This window comes from Ovis aries, chromosome 12, assembly GCF_016772045.2.
Source record: "Ovis aries strain OAR_USU_Benz2616 breed Rambouillet chromosome 12, ARS-UI_Ramb_v3.0, whole genome shotgun sequence".
Classification (NCBI taxonomy): Eukaryota; Metazoa; Chordata; class Mammalia; order Artiodactyla; family Bovidae; genus Ovis; species Ovis aries.
This window is the reverse complement of record NC_056065.1, coordinates 59,410,153-59,423,375: the sequence shown is the minus strand read 5'-3', so window position 1 is coordinate 59,423,375 and position 13,223 is coordinate 59,410,153.

Sequence of the window (13,223 nt, the reverse complement as noted above, 5' to 3'; positions counted from 1 at the left end):
ATGTCTGACTCTTTGTGACCCCATGGACTGCAGCACTAGGCTTCCCTGTCCTTCACTAGCTCCCAGAGTTTGCTCAATCTCTTGTCCATTGAGTCAGTGATGCCACCATCCATCTTGCCCTCTGCTGTCCCCTTCTCCTGCCTTCAATCTTTCCCAGCATCAGGGTCTTTTCCAATCAGCTCTTTGCATCAGGTGGCCAAAGTATTTGAGCTTCAGCTCAGTCCTTCCAATGAATATTCAGGGCTGATCTCCTTTAAAACTGACTGGTTTGATCTCCTTGCTGTCCAAGGGACTCTACACCATTCTATATAAGGGACTTGAACATCTGCGGTTACTGGTATCCTGGGGGGTGAGGGTCCTAGAATCAATCTCCTGCAGATACCAAGGAGTGACTGTACTCTGAAAAGCCTTGAAGTTTCCAAATCTCTCTAGATAATAGATTCAAGCATTTTACAGCCTTTCTCTCTCCTTCTACAATTTGGAACTACCTCGTCTTGTTAATTCCTAGTGAAAGGAGGAGTCTCTCCTTGTCCCATTCCCCTCAAGTCACAGATTTATGTTGTATGCGGCCTCTAACCCTGGGCCTCCTGAGGAGAGGAAGTGAGGTGTCTCTGGGAGGGCAGGGCCGTCCCGGCAGCACAGTTTGAGTGTCTGGATAGAGGATGGAGAAAATGTGGTGGGGTGAGCCTGGAGCAGAGGGCACAGCTGGGCCAGGGGCGTCTGGGCCGAGGCAGAGGTGGAGACAGACAGACAGTCTGTGTCGGGTAAGGGGCCAATCGGGGTTGTGAGCAACGGTCTAATGGTCAGAATGAGCTCATAGCCTCGGAGAAAGGATAGCTAAGAGCCAATAAAGGGCAAGGCCAGGCAGGGGATCAGGCGCTCAGGCCTCAAGCGCAGGTATCAGCCTCAAGTAGACCTGGATGATACTCCATCCTGGGCTTTCATGTGAAAACAGCTGTCTGCCCGGGTGGCTCCCAATTACAGCAGAGACCAACCTCCCTGGGCATGAATATCCTTCATCTTCAGTGACTTTCCCCCTCGTACCAAGTGCCCTCAAGCTCAGAGAAAGGAGGAAGCAGGGTCAGGGCCGTGACCCTTCCATGCTGCACACGTTCCTCCTCAGTGGCTCTTGGGGTGGGGGTGGGTGCCAGGCAGCGGTGGTGGTGGATTGTGGCAGGGCGGGCTGTGTGTTTTCTGGCTTATCTGTGTCCAATAATGATAGGGAAAGAGAGAGGTAGTCTCCTCAGTGTTTGGTTGCTTTAAGATCTGGGGAGCAGTGGCTGGTGAGGCCAAGGGGACAACTGCTTTTTATTGTTTAATTTTTATTTTATTAAAAAGAATTTTTTTATGTAGACTATTTGAATCTGTTACAATATTGCTTCTGGGTTTTTTTGTTGTTGTTGTTTTTTTTTTTTTTTTTTTTTATTGCTTCTGTTTTAAGTTCTGGTTTTGCAGCTACAAGGCATGTGGGATTTTAGCTCCCTGACCAGGGTCTGAACCTATAGCCCCTACATTGGAAGCACAGGGGCTTAACCACCGGACCACCAACAAAGTCCCACAGCTTTTTTTAAGATCCCAGATGAATCTACAGAAATCTTCAACCCTGGAAAGGTTGGCAAGCAGGAAAAATCGTCTGCTTCTTCCTGCCACCTGGTGGATGCTCCAGCTATTTTATAGACCATTTCTAAGCACCTTGCTCCTGAAATGACCTTTGTAAAGAATGGAGCAGGGGTCACAAAATGGCAGCCTTCTGAGTCCTACCCTTGGTTAAATTTTATTTGATTCAGCTCAGTACTTTAACGGAGAAGGCAATGGCACCCCACTCCAGTACTCTTGCCTGGAAAATCCCATGGACGGAGGAGCCTGGTGGGCTGCAGTCCATGGGGTCGCTAAGAGTCAGGCACGACTGAGCGACTTCACTTTCACTTTTTACTTTCATGCATTGGAGCAGGAAATGGCAACCCACTCCAGTGTTCTTGCCTGGAGAATCCCAGGGACGGGGGAGCCTGGTGGGCTGCCATCTATGGGGTTGCACAGAGTCAGACACGACTGAAGTGACTTAGCAGCAGCAGTACTTAAAAAAAAAAAAATTAGAGCCACTTAAAAATCAGGAAACTTGGACTTCCCTGGTGGTCCAGTGATTGAGAGTCTGCCTGTCGGTGTAGGGGACACAGGTTTTGTTAGGTAGGTAGAACAGGGAAAAGGAGTCCAAAATGGCGGTGGCTACAAGACAAGGCGAAAAAGTTGGCTTAAAGCTCAACATTCAGAAGATGAAGATCATGGCATATGGTCCCATCATTTCATGGGAAATAGATGGGGAAACAGTGGAAAGTGTCAGACTTTATTTTTGGGGGCTCCAAAATCACTGCAGATGGTGACTGCAGCCATGAAATTAAAAGATGCTTACTCCTTGGAAGAAAAGTTATGACCAACCTAGATAGTATATTCAAAAGCAGAGACATTACTTTGCCGACTAAGGTCCATGTAGTCAAGGCTATGGTTTTTCCTGTGGTCATGTATGGATGTGAGAGTTGGACTGTGAAGAAGGCTGAGCGCCGAAGAACTGATGCTTTTGAACTGTGGTGTTGGAGAAGACTCTTGAGAGTCCCTTGGACTGCAAGGAGATCCAACCAGTCCATTCTGAAGGAGATCAACCCTGGGATTTCTTTGGAAGGAATGATGCTAAAGCTGAAACTCCAGTACTTTGGCCACCTCATGCGAAGAGTTGACTCATTGGAAAAGACTCTGATGCTGGGAGGGATTGGGGGCAGGAGCAGAAGGGGACGACAGAGGATGAGATGGCTGGATGGCATCACGGACTCGATGGACGTGAGTCTCAGTGAACTCCGGGAGATGGTGATGGACAGGGTGGCCTGTCGTGCTGTGATTCATGGGGTCGCAAAGAGTCAGACACGACTGAGCGACTGAACTGAACTGACAAGACAAGGAAGGGAAAAGCCCGCGAAAATGAAACAAAAGAAGGTCCGAGGACCGGAGTGAGGACCTCAGGTAAAACAAACAACACTTCTGGCTGGCCCAATTTACATAGGACAGGCCCAGGGAGAGATAAACATATAAATAGAGGAGCCAAAGCCAGCTCTCTCTCTCTCTCTCTCCTGCGCGCTGGGGCGCTCTTCTCCCCATGTCTTTAGATCGACGTGCCCTCACACCTCGAAGATGGATTTTCCTGCTATCTTCTAAATAAAATAGAGTTGTAACACTGAGCTGTAACACTGATTTGTGTAAGAGCTATAACATGGCCCATTCGAGACCTGAGAGCTATAACATGGTCTATCCAAGACCTGAGAGCTGTGACACGCCGAGGGGGCGTTAATGTTGTCACTCCAAATCTTTGCTGTGATGAGACAAAGAATCAAGGAGCATACACTCGCGTGACAGGTTTGATCCCTGGTCTGGGAAGACTTCACATGTCGTAGGGCAACTAAGCCCATGGGCAATGACTACTGAAGCCTGCACGCTTTAAAGCCCATGCTCTGCAACAGGAGAAGCCACTGCAATGAGAAGGCCACGCACTGCTAGTAAAGAGTAGCCCCCACTCGCTGCACGTGGAGCAATGAAGACCCAACACAGCCTAAGTAAATAAATAAATATTAAAAACAGGACACTTCACTCAAGTCCAGACCAAGCCTCATTCTCTTACACTGGAGAATGTAAGCCTCCTTCAGAGGGAACAAGCACTCTCTTGGAGTCCAGGCTTCTCCGGGCCTCACATGACACAGATGCAGTACTTGAATCCTGTCTGTTTTACTCATTTCCCTTGTCTTCCTGGCCCCCATACACATCTGAGATTTGACGCCATGAAGGGAGTAATTTGGTCCAGAAAAGGATGCAGGCATCATAAAACAAAGATCAACATTCCTATACTTCAGATATATTTTTCATACCTTGGAAAGGATTTTCATCATCTCCCTAATTACATGTCCACTGTATTTTATTCTTTCTTCTGTGTTGTACTTTCAAGGGCTCTCGTAATAGAAATTGTCTGAAAGAGCCAACTGCACTTGTATAGTTAGCATAATATTAATATTGGTCAAAGATAAATTAGCTCTGCACAAACATGAGATGAATAGACAGTGTTAGGGACCAAACGACGGTCTCTAGGACCTGAGTCATGTTTACCAGAAAGAGACAGGATATGTGCTCATCCTGCCTGGCCAATCATGTAACGCCAGCTACTCCTGTAACTGAGACAAAGAACTGCCTGTATATAAGCCGCCATACTCCTTTTTTGGGGGCTCTTGTCAGATTCCCTTGTGTGGGATGAGACTTGAGCCCTAGCGCGCTAGAGATAAACTCCCTTCTTGTTTTTGCATTACTGTGGTGGACTTGCTCTCTCGGTCGGTTCGGAGATACGGGCTCGGAGCATAACAGACAGAACCAGTTCCCATTAACTGAAAGAGGTCAGTGGAGAACATATTCAGAGATGCTAGCTTGGTCAAAAGTAATCTGCTCTGATTAAGATAGAAAGTAGCTGAATTGTAATAACAGAGCGGCTGCTAAATTCACTGTTGATTTCATCAGGCAACAAGGGATTGGGGATGACTGATGATGATTCCTGAGACTCATCCAAAAAGAGGCACAATGGAGTAATTTTCCTATCTAGTGTCAAATTTTTAGCTATTCAAATGAATATTCCTAGTTAATTTTAATAGATAAATTGGATTATTTGCTTCTGCTGCACTGCTTTTAACGTGCATCTTACATGATCGCACTTAACTACTGCTACACAAAGCACTACAACATATTCTAATTTAATTTGAAAATGTGCCCCTCAGAATGGTTACTCGGAATGAGTAGATTCTAGTTTCTAGTTTCGCTTAATTGCTATTGCGCTCTATAATGTTGAACAGGTGATTTTTCTTCTGCCCTCCCTCCATTTTCTCCCACATCTCTCTCTCTGGGAGTCAAGGACAGAGAGAGAGGACTTGGGTTCGAGGTCTGTAACAAAGGCCTTTTGTATGAAGGCTAAGGAAGCAGAACAGAGACTGAGAGGGTTTGTGGCCTGGAAGGCCCTTTAAAAGTATTGAGGACTTCCCTGGTGACCCAGTGGTTAAGAATCCACCTGCCAATGCAGGGGACACAGGTCGATCCCTGCTCTGGGGAGGTTCCACATGCCGCGGGGCAACTAAGCCCATGTGCCACAAATACTGAACTTGAACTTGTGCTCTGGAGCCCATGCTCCACAAAAGAGAAACCACCACAGCAAGAAGCCTGTGCACCAGAACCAGAGAGGACCCCCTGCTGGAGGCCACAAGAGAAAGCCTGAGCGCAGCCAAAACAAATTAATTAATTAAAAAAAAAAAAAAAAAAGTCGATCAAGTTTAAAAAACTACATGTCAAGCAGCCCAATCAAAAATAGGGCAGAAGACCGAAACAGACATTTCTCCAAAAAAGACATGCGGGTGGCCAAAAGGCACATGAGATGATGCTCAACATCCCTAATTATTAGAGAAATACAAATCAAAACTACAGTGAGATATCACACTTCACACCAGTCAAAATGACCATCATCAAAAAGTCTGCAAGTAACAAATGCTGGAGACGGTGTGTAACTCTCTTACGCTATTGGTGGGGATGTAAATTGGTACAGCCATTATGGAGAACAGTATGGAGTTTCCTTAAAAAACTGAAAATAAAGCTACCATGATCCTACAGTTCCACTCCTGGGCACATATCTGGAGGAAACCATAACTCAAAAAGATACAAAAAGCACCCCAGTGTTGACAGCAGCAGTGTTTATAACAGCCGAGACATGGAAGAAACCTAAATGTCCATTGACAGAGGAATGGATAAAGGAGATGTGGTATTTATACATAGCAGAATACTACTCAGCCATAAATAAGAATGAAATAATGCCATTTATAGCAATTTGGATGGACCTAGAGATTATTATACGAAGTAAACCAGACAGAGGTAAATACACATAGCTGGTTCTCTGTGCTATATACCTGAAACTAAGTTATAAATCAACTATACTTCAATAAAAACAAAACCAAAAAAACTGTATGTATCAAAGTATAAAGAAAGAACATAAATCGATGCAGTGTTTCCAATCAGAATGAGGAATTAGGTCTAAAAAGGGTTTAACTGAGAAACTAGGACTTATTTTGTTCCTCAAACATATACCCTACAGCAGTCTCTATCGGTAGGCAACTGGTTCTATGGCACGATTACCACCTAACAATTGTCCCTAAGGAAAGGAATAAAATCTATTTCCACTTGCTATTCTGGTGTCCTACATTAATTTAATCAAAAGGCATGTGCAGAGCCTCCACAATAGAGTGAGTGAGTGAGTGAGTGAAGTTGCTCAGTCGTGTTCGACTCTTTGCAACCCCATGGACTGTAGCCTACCAGGCTCCTCAGTCCATGGAGTTCTCCACAATACAGAAGACCCTGACTAATAAATATTGATAACTGAACAACGCCCCACTCTCAGTTTGAATTTTCCTCTATTTAATGTGTCTCTTACCTGCCTACCATAGGTCCTGAAATCTTATTAGAGAGGCACTTCAAGCTGTATATATGTGTGAGGTTGGCAAGCACACCGAAAACCAAACATCTCTACTTGTGTGAAGACCACCAACACGATGATACAGAGCTCCTGTTTATACGCATGTGTGCGTCACACTCTCCTTTTGAGGTTGTGCAATAATTTTCTCTCTAAACTCACCCGGGAACATTTCATGCAAAGATGGGCTCGATAAAGGACAAAAATGGTAGGGACCTAAAAGAAGCAGAAGATATTAAGAAGAGGTGGCAAGAATACACGGAAGAACTGTACAAAAAAGATCTTCACGACCCAGATAATCACGATGGTGTGATCACTCACCTAGAGCCAGACATCCTGGAATGTGAAGTCAAGTGGGCCTTAGGAAGCATCACTACGAACAAAGCTAGTGGAGGTGATGGAATTCCAGTGGAGCTATTTCAAATCCTGAAAGATGATGCTGTGAAAGTGCTGCACTCAATATGCCAGCAAATTTGGAAAACTCAGCAGTGGCCACAGGACTGGAAAAGGTCAGTTTTCATTCCAATCCCAAAGAAAGGCAATGCCAAAGAATGCTCAAACTACCGCACAATTGCACTCATCTCACACACTAGTAAAGTAATGCTCAAAATTCTCCAAGCCAGGCTTCAGCAATATGTGAACTGTGCACTTCCAGATGTTCAAGCTGGTTTTAGAAAAGGCAGAGGAACCAGAGATCAAATTGCCAACATCCGCTGGATCATCGAAAAAGCAAGAGAGTTTCAGAAAAACACCTATTTCTGCTTTATTGACTATGCCAAAGCCTTTGATTGTGTGGATCACAATAAACTGTGGAAAATTCTGAAAGAGATGGGAATACCAGAACACCTGACCTGCCTCTTGAGAAACCTGTATGCAGGTCAGGAAGCAACAGTTAGAACTGGACATGGAACCACAGACTGGTTCCAAATAGGAAAAGGAGTACATCAAGGCTGTATATTGTCACCCTGCTTACTTAACTTCTATGCAGAGTACATCATGAGAAATGCTGGGCTGCAAGAAGCACAAGCTGGAATCAAGATTGCTGGGAGAAATATCAATAACCTCAGATATGCAGATGACACCACCCTTATGGCAGAAAGTGAAGAAGAACTAAAAAGCCTCTTGATGAAAGTGAACGAGGAGAGGGAAAAAGTTGGCTTAAAGCTCAACATTCAGAAAGGAAGATCATGGCATCTGGTCCCATCACTTCATGGCAAATAGATAGGGAAACAGTGGAAATAGTGTCAGAGTTTATTTTTTGGGCTCCCAAATCACTGCAGATGGTGACTGCAGCCATGAAATTAAAAAGATGCTTACTCTTTGGAAGGAAAGTTATGACCAACCTAGATAGCATATTCAAAAGCAGAGACATTACTTTGCCAACAAAGGTCCGTCTAGTCTAGGCTATGGTTTTTCCAGTGGTCATGTATGGATGTGAGAGTTGGACTGTGAAGAAAGCTGAACACTGAAGAATTGATGCTTTTGAACTGTGGTATTGGAGATGACTCTTGAGAGCCCCTTGGACTGCAAGGAGATCCAACCAGTCCATCCTAAAGGAGACCAGTCCTGGGTTTTGATTGGAAGGACTGATGCTGAGGCTGAAACTCTAATACTTTGGCCACCTCATGTGAAGAGTTGACTCATTGGAAAAGACCCTGATGGTGAGAGGGATTGGGGGCAGGAGGAGAAGGGGATGACAGAGGATAAGATGGCTGGATGTCATCACCTACTCAATACACATGAGTTTGGGTGAACTCCAGGAGTTGGTAATGGACAGGGAGGCCTGGCATGCTGCGATTCATGGGGTTGCAAAGAGTCGGACACAACTGAGTGACTGAACTGAACTGAACCTCACCCCAAGCATCTGATTTTAAAATTGTGTTTCGCTTTGAATGTGACATAAACTTAAGATTCTTTTCCTTCAGAAGATATCAGAGGCTATCTGCCTCATGCGATATGGAGATGTTAAAATCCCACTATTCATCCCTATAATTCCTGTTATCTTCTCCCACCCCAAGCATAAATATTTACCTCCAATTTAAGCCTAAGTCAAACTGCTCAGTTCTTTATTATTTTTTTTAAAATAATTCATACTTGGTGAAGTGTGCAGTTTTTTGGGGAAAAAAGGAACTCAAACAAGAGGAAGATTGTTTTTTTATAGACTTGCTAGTGTGGGACAGTTGTGTTGGACTGAAATGCTGAGGAGAGTGCCTGGACCACTATGCAATGTCTGCTAGCCTGCCTCACACCCTCGAAGTGAAAGTGAAAGTCACTCAGTTGTATCTGACTCTTTGTATAGTCCATGGAATTCTCCAGGCCAGAATACTGGAGAGGGTAGCCTTTCCCTTCTCCAAGGGATCTTCCCAATCCAGGGATCGAATCCAGGTCTCCCGCATTATAGGCAGATTCTTTACCAGCTGAGCCACATGGGAAGCCCAAGAATACTGGAGTGGGTAGCCTATCCCTTCTCCAGCGGACCTTCCCAACCCAGGAATAAAACTGGTATCTCCTGCATTACAGGCAGATTCTTTACCAACCGAGCTATCAGGGAAGAACCCCCCAGGAGCTGAGTGCAAATACAAATCTTAGCTGAAGAAAAAGGGGATGCTGCTTATTCTTCCTTCTTTCCTCCTTAAAACAACATTTTCCTGACCAAGGACTCAGAGACGGTGGGACACTTTTGTCTCTTCTGGTTAGAAACACACACTCTGCATCTCTATCTTCTTTCTGGTCCATCAAGCCTCCCTTTTCTGCTTTGCTCAAGAGAGAAAGAAGCTGTTCCACCTCATGTCCTGGGTCATCAGAATCCCACATACCCAGTTCAGCTCCTAGGATAACCAGCCCCACCCCCAGGCCTTGGTAGGGAAACCCCCTCCCTTTAAAGCCTGGGATCTTGACTATTGCTGAGCCCCCAGGACTTGCTCTTTATCACTCCAGGGGCATTTTCTTTGAATGCAATCCAGTCTCTCAGATTCCCACGTCCCAAGAAGCTGCTCTCTGTCCAGTGGAACATTCTGTTGCTGTTCGTTGTGAAGCAGTCTTATTTTGTTCTTTTCATTAGGGAATGTTTCCATGAGGGGCCTGAGCCTCGAAAAGGCTCCATGCTCAGAGAAAGGGGGGCTCTGTCACCCCTCCTTTCGTGACCTCTGTCAGGAGTTCCCTGAGGCTCCAGACAAGACAAAACAGGGAGAAATGCTTAGAGCTGTGCTGATAAAATTGCAAGATTTGCAAAGAAACCACTAGCCATGTTGCCTGGATATATTAAAATGTCATCTCTGTCTTTTGGACATGACAAGATTGTTTAGTTAATGCTAGAGGGAAAAATAGTTTTTCTCCAGGGAGAGAAGCAGAAGGAGAAAACAGGCATATGGACAGCCGACAGCATTCCAGCCACTTTGTCACAAAGAGCTAAATCCACCCTTATTAGATTCAAAAAATCATCAGCTGATTTGAGACTCCTGGGAATGAGGCTGGGGCTCTAGCAGAGGTGGCAAAAGGCCCCTCAGTTTGGAGGCAGATAAATTCTATTCTATTTACTCAGGTTCTCAGGAAGGAAAGCAGATCTCCTAAACCTTTGTTATTATTTATAACAATAAAAATTGTAATTACTATTGTCTGCCACTGGACATGTGCTTTTAGGTATGCTATTTAATTTAATCCTCCCAGCGACTTGGAAACTAGCTGTTATTACTACTGTGTATCTTTGATTTTGAGTAATTTTTATTTACATTTGCATCACTCATGCCCTTACTTGCTCAGGTCACTGCTCAAATATCTTTTTTTAAAAAATTTTGGCTGCACTGGGTCTTCTTGCAGAAATGGGCATCCCTAGTTTCAGTGAGGGGGCTTCTTTGCCCCATGGTGTGTAGGATCTTAGTTCCTCAACCAGGGATCAAACCCAAGGGCCCTGCATTGAAAGGCAGATTCTTAACCATTGGATCACCAGGAAAGTCCCTCAAATATCTTCTTGGACAAGCCTTTCCTGAGCCCCCAGTCCGTAACCACAGCACCTGACGTGCATGCACGCTAAGTTGCTTCAGTCGTTTCAGTCATGTCTGACCCATTGTGACCCTATGGGCTGTAGCCCGCCAGGCTCCTCTGTCCATGGGATTCTCCAGGCAAGAATGCTGGAGCAGGTTGCTGTGCCCTCCTCAAGGGATCTTCCCAACCCAGGGATCAAAGTTGAGTCTCTTAGTCTATTGGCAGGTGGGTTCTTTACCACTAGCGCCACCTGGGAAGCCCATAGCACCTGGCACTCTCTACCTTATTCGTGCAACCCCTCTGAAGCTGTTACATTCTGGGTGAATTCCTCCCAATTCCAATTTAATTCTCTCTTCAGCTATGTTTAGTTTAAAATTTATTCTACTGAGTTTACAATTTTTTCAATGATCAAATTTTCATAATTTCTAATCTTTATGTCATTTCTGCCTGTTTCAATACAGAATAGATCAGTGGCATATGCATAATGTCTTCATGTAGCTCTTTAAGGATTCTAAATGTATGTATTTTCCAAGTCTTTTTTCAGACATTTTTGTTATCTTTTTTTCTGAAAAAAAAAAAAAAAAACCCCTCATATTCCAAGTATTGATTTTATTGGTTGTCTTTTCTTGGTATAAGAGTCCTTCATACATTTAAAAGTTGGGTTTACGGGGTCATCAACATGTGTAATGCTTTCCCCTGCCTTTCTTTTTCTCTATGCTTCACCCTTCTTGGGTCTGAGTTTGAGCCTGGTTCCAAAGGCACTAGACTACATGCCAGGCAGTGCTAGGCAGCAGGTTTTCAGGCTCACTTCACAGGCCAGGGTAGCCCCGCCCTGGCTTCTAGTTGTGAGCTCTGAGCATGATTCTGGTTCCCATGCCTCCCGCAGAGCACGTTTCCCCTGTGGTGTACCTGCAGAAGCCAAACTCACAGTTCCTACTACCTCCTTCCAGATCCAAAGCCTGCCAAGCCCTCAGATCAGCCTTAACTCATCACTTCACATTTCAGCTCCAGGACCATGGACATGTGTATCTCATTTTTTAGTGTGATTACAACTTTTTAAATTCTCTTGGAAATGTTATCTATCATTGCTATGTGTTGGAGCAGAGGGGACTTCAAAACATTTACCTGCAAGGCCACTGAATTCAGTGGATGGAAATAGAAACAGCAAAAAAGAGGCATGGAACTGGGAGGTGGAAAATGGGCAATTGTGTACGGGTTGGAAGAGTAGAGAACCTGACAAGATGATGAGTTCATGTATCACTGGTGAGCTGACGTGCAGGAACCCCAGTTATTAAAGAGGAAAGAAAAGTCACACAATTCAGAGTTGAGTTAAATGGCCATGACTTCCCAGGTCCTCCCTCCCTCTCCTTACTCCTTTTTTAAGTACTTGTTTTTCTATGTTTATCTATTTGGCTGCATAGGGTCTTCACTGCAGCATGCAGGATCTTTGCTTGTAGCATGTGGGGTCTATTTCCCTGAGTGGGGATCGAACCCAAGCCCCCTTCACTGGCAGTGTGGAGTCTTAGCCACTGGGCCACCAGGGAAGTCCCATCCCTCTCCTTCTTTCTTCTCAAACTCCCTCTCCCTCATGAATCATTTCACGTTGGTGACAGCTCCTAATATGAGCAACAAGTTTGGTTTGCCTAGGACTGTTCTGGTTTCAGCATTCGAAGTCCTGCTGTCTAGGAAAGCCTTAATCCTAGGCCATCTGGGATGGCCCACCACCTGAACTCCCTACCTTTCACCTTGTGAGCCCAAAGAGAAGACTTCTAATATCAACATTAACTTTAATAAAGGATCAGCTTGTGAGACAGTAACGGTAGGGGAAGAAACAGGAGCTGGCAATGGGCCTTGGCAGTCTTTGCTTGGGTGGAGGAAGCCACAACCCAATAAATACCTTTCACTTCACATTGGGTAGAAATGCAGACTAGAAAGGGCTCTTTGAAGTATGTGATTCTCAGAATTTGCTTGCTTGAGAAATTTGAGCAATCAGTGCAAATGGGGTTTATAATTCCTTATATATTGGGTTCTGAAATTACTTGCTTTAAGAAAGGGAAGTTGTACAATCATTATTTGATTTGATGTCTCTATAGACTTCTTGAGTTCAACAAGTCATGCTGTCATATTTAACTATGTAATATTAGATAATATTCAGTTCCACTGACTCCATATTCATTATCAGTGATTAAAATCATATATCATCTCATTATATTCAAAGTACCTCTATCTTAGGAAAACACTGGTAAGTTTTATAGTTATCATCACCACAGCCAAAAATAGGCTGCCAAGGTTGCTCTTGACTGTCAGCAATCATTGCTAACACAACACTGATTTTGTTTGAATGATGATGGAGGTCATTGGTGTGCAGCAGCAATGTACCTTGACTCAGGGAATAAATTAAGATCAATAAGTTCAATCTAGTCATGACTGTATAACAGTTTTTCTCTTTGAAAAACCCTTTCCCATTCTTCCTTGCTGCTAGGACTTGAAATGTTACCAACTGGGACCAATGAAACATAGAAGTTTGCCAGGAAATTTTGCTTTTCTAATCAAAGAGACAAACTTGAAGGAAAGCTTGCTGTCATCCCTTTTTGCCTTCCTATCTGGGATGTGGAAGTGATGCCTGGAGCAGAGGTAGCCACATTAAGTCTGTGAGGGAATAAGCATAATGATGACAAGCAAGGTGCCTAGTAAGTGAGAGTGAGAAAGAGAG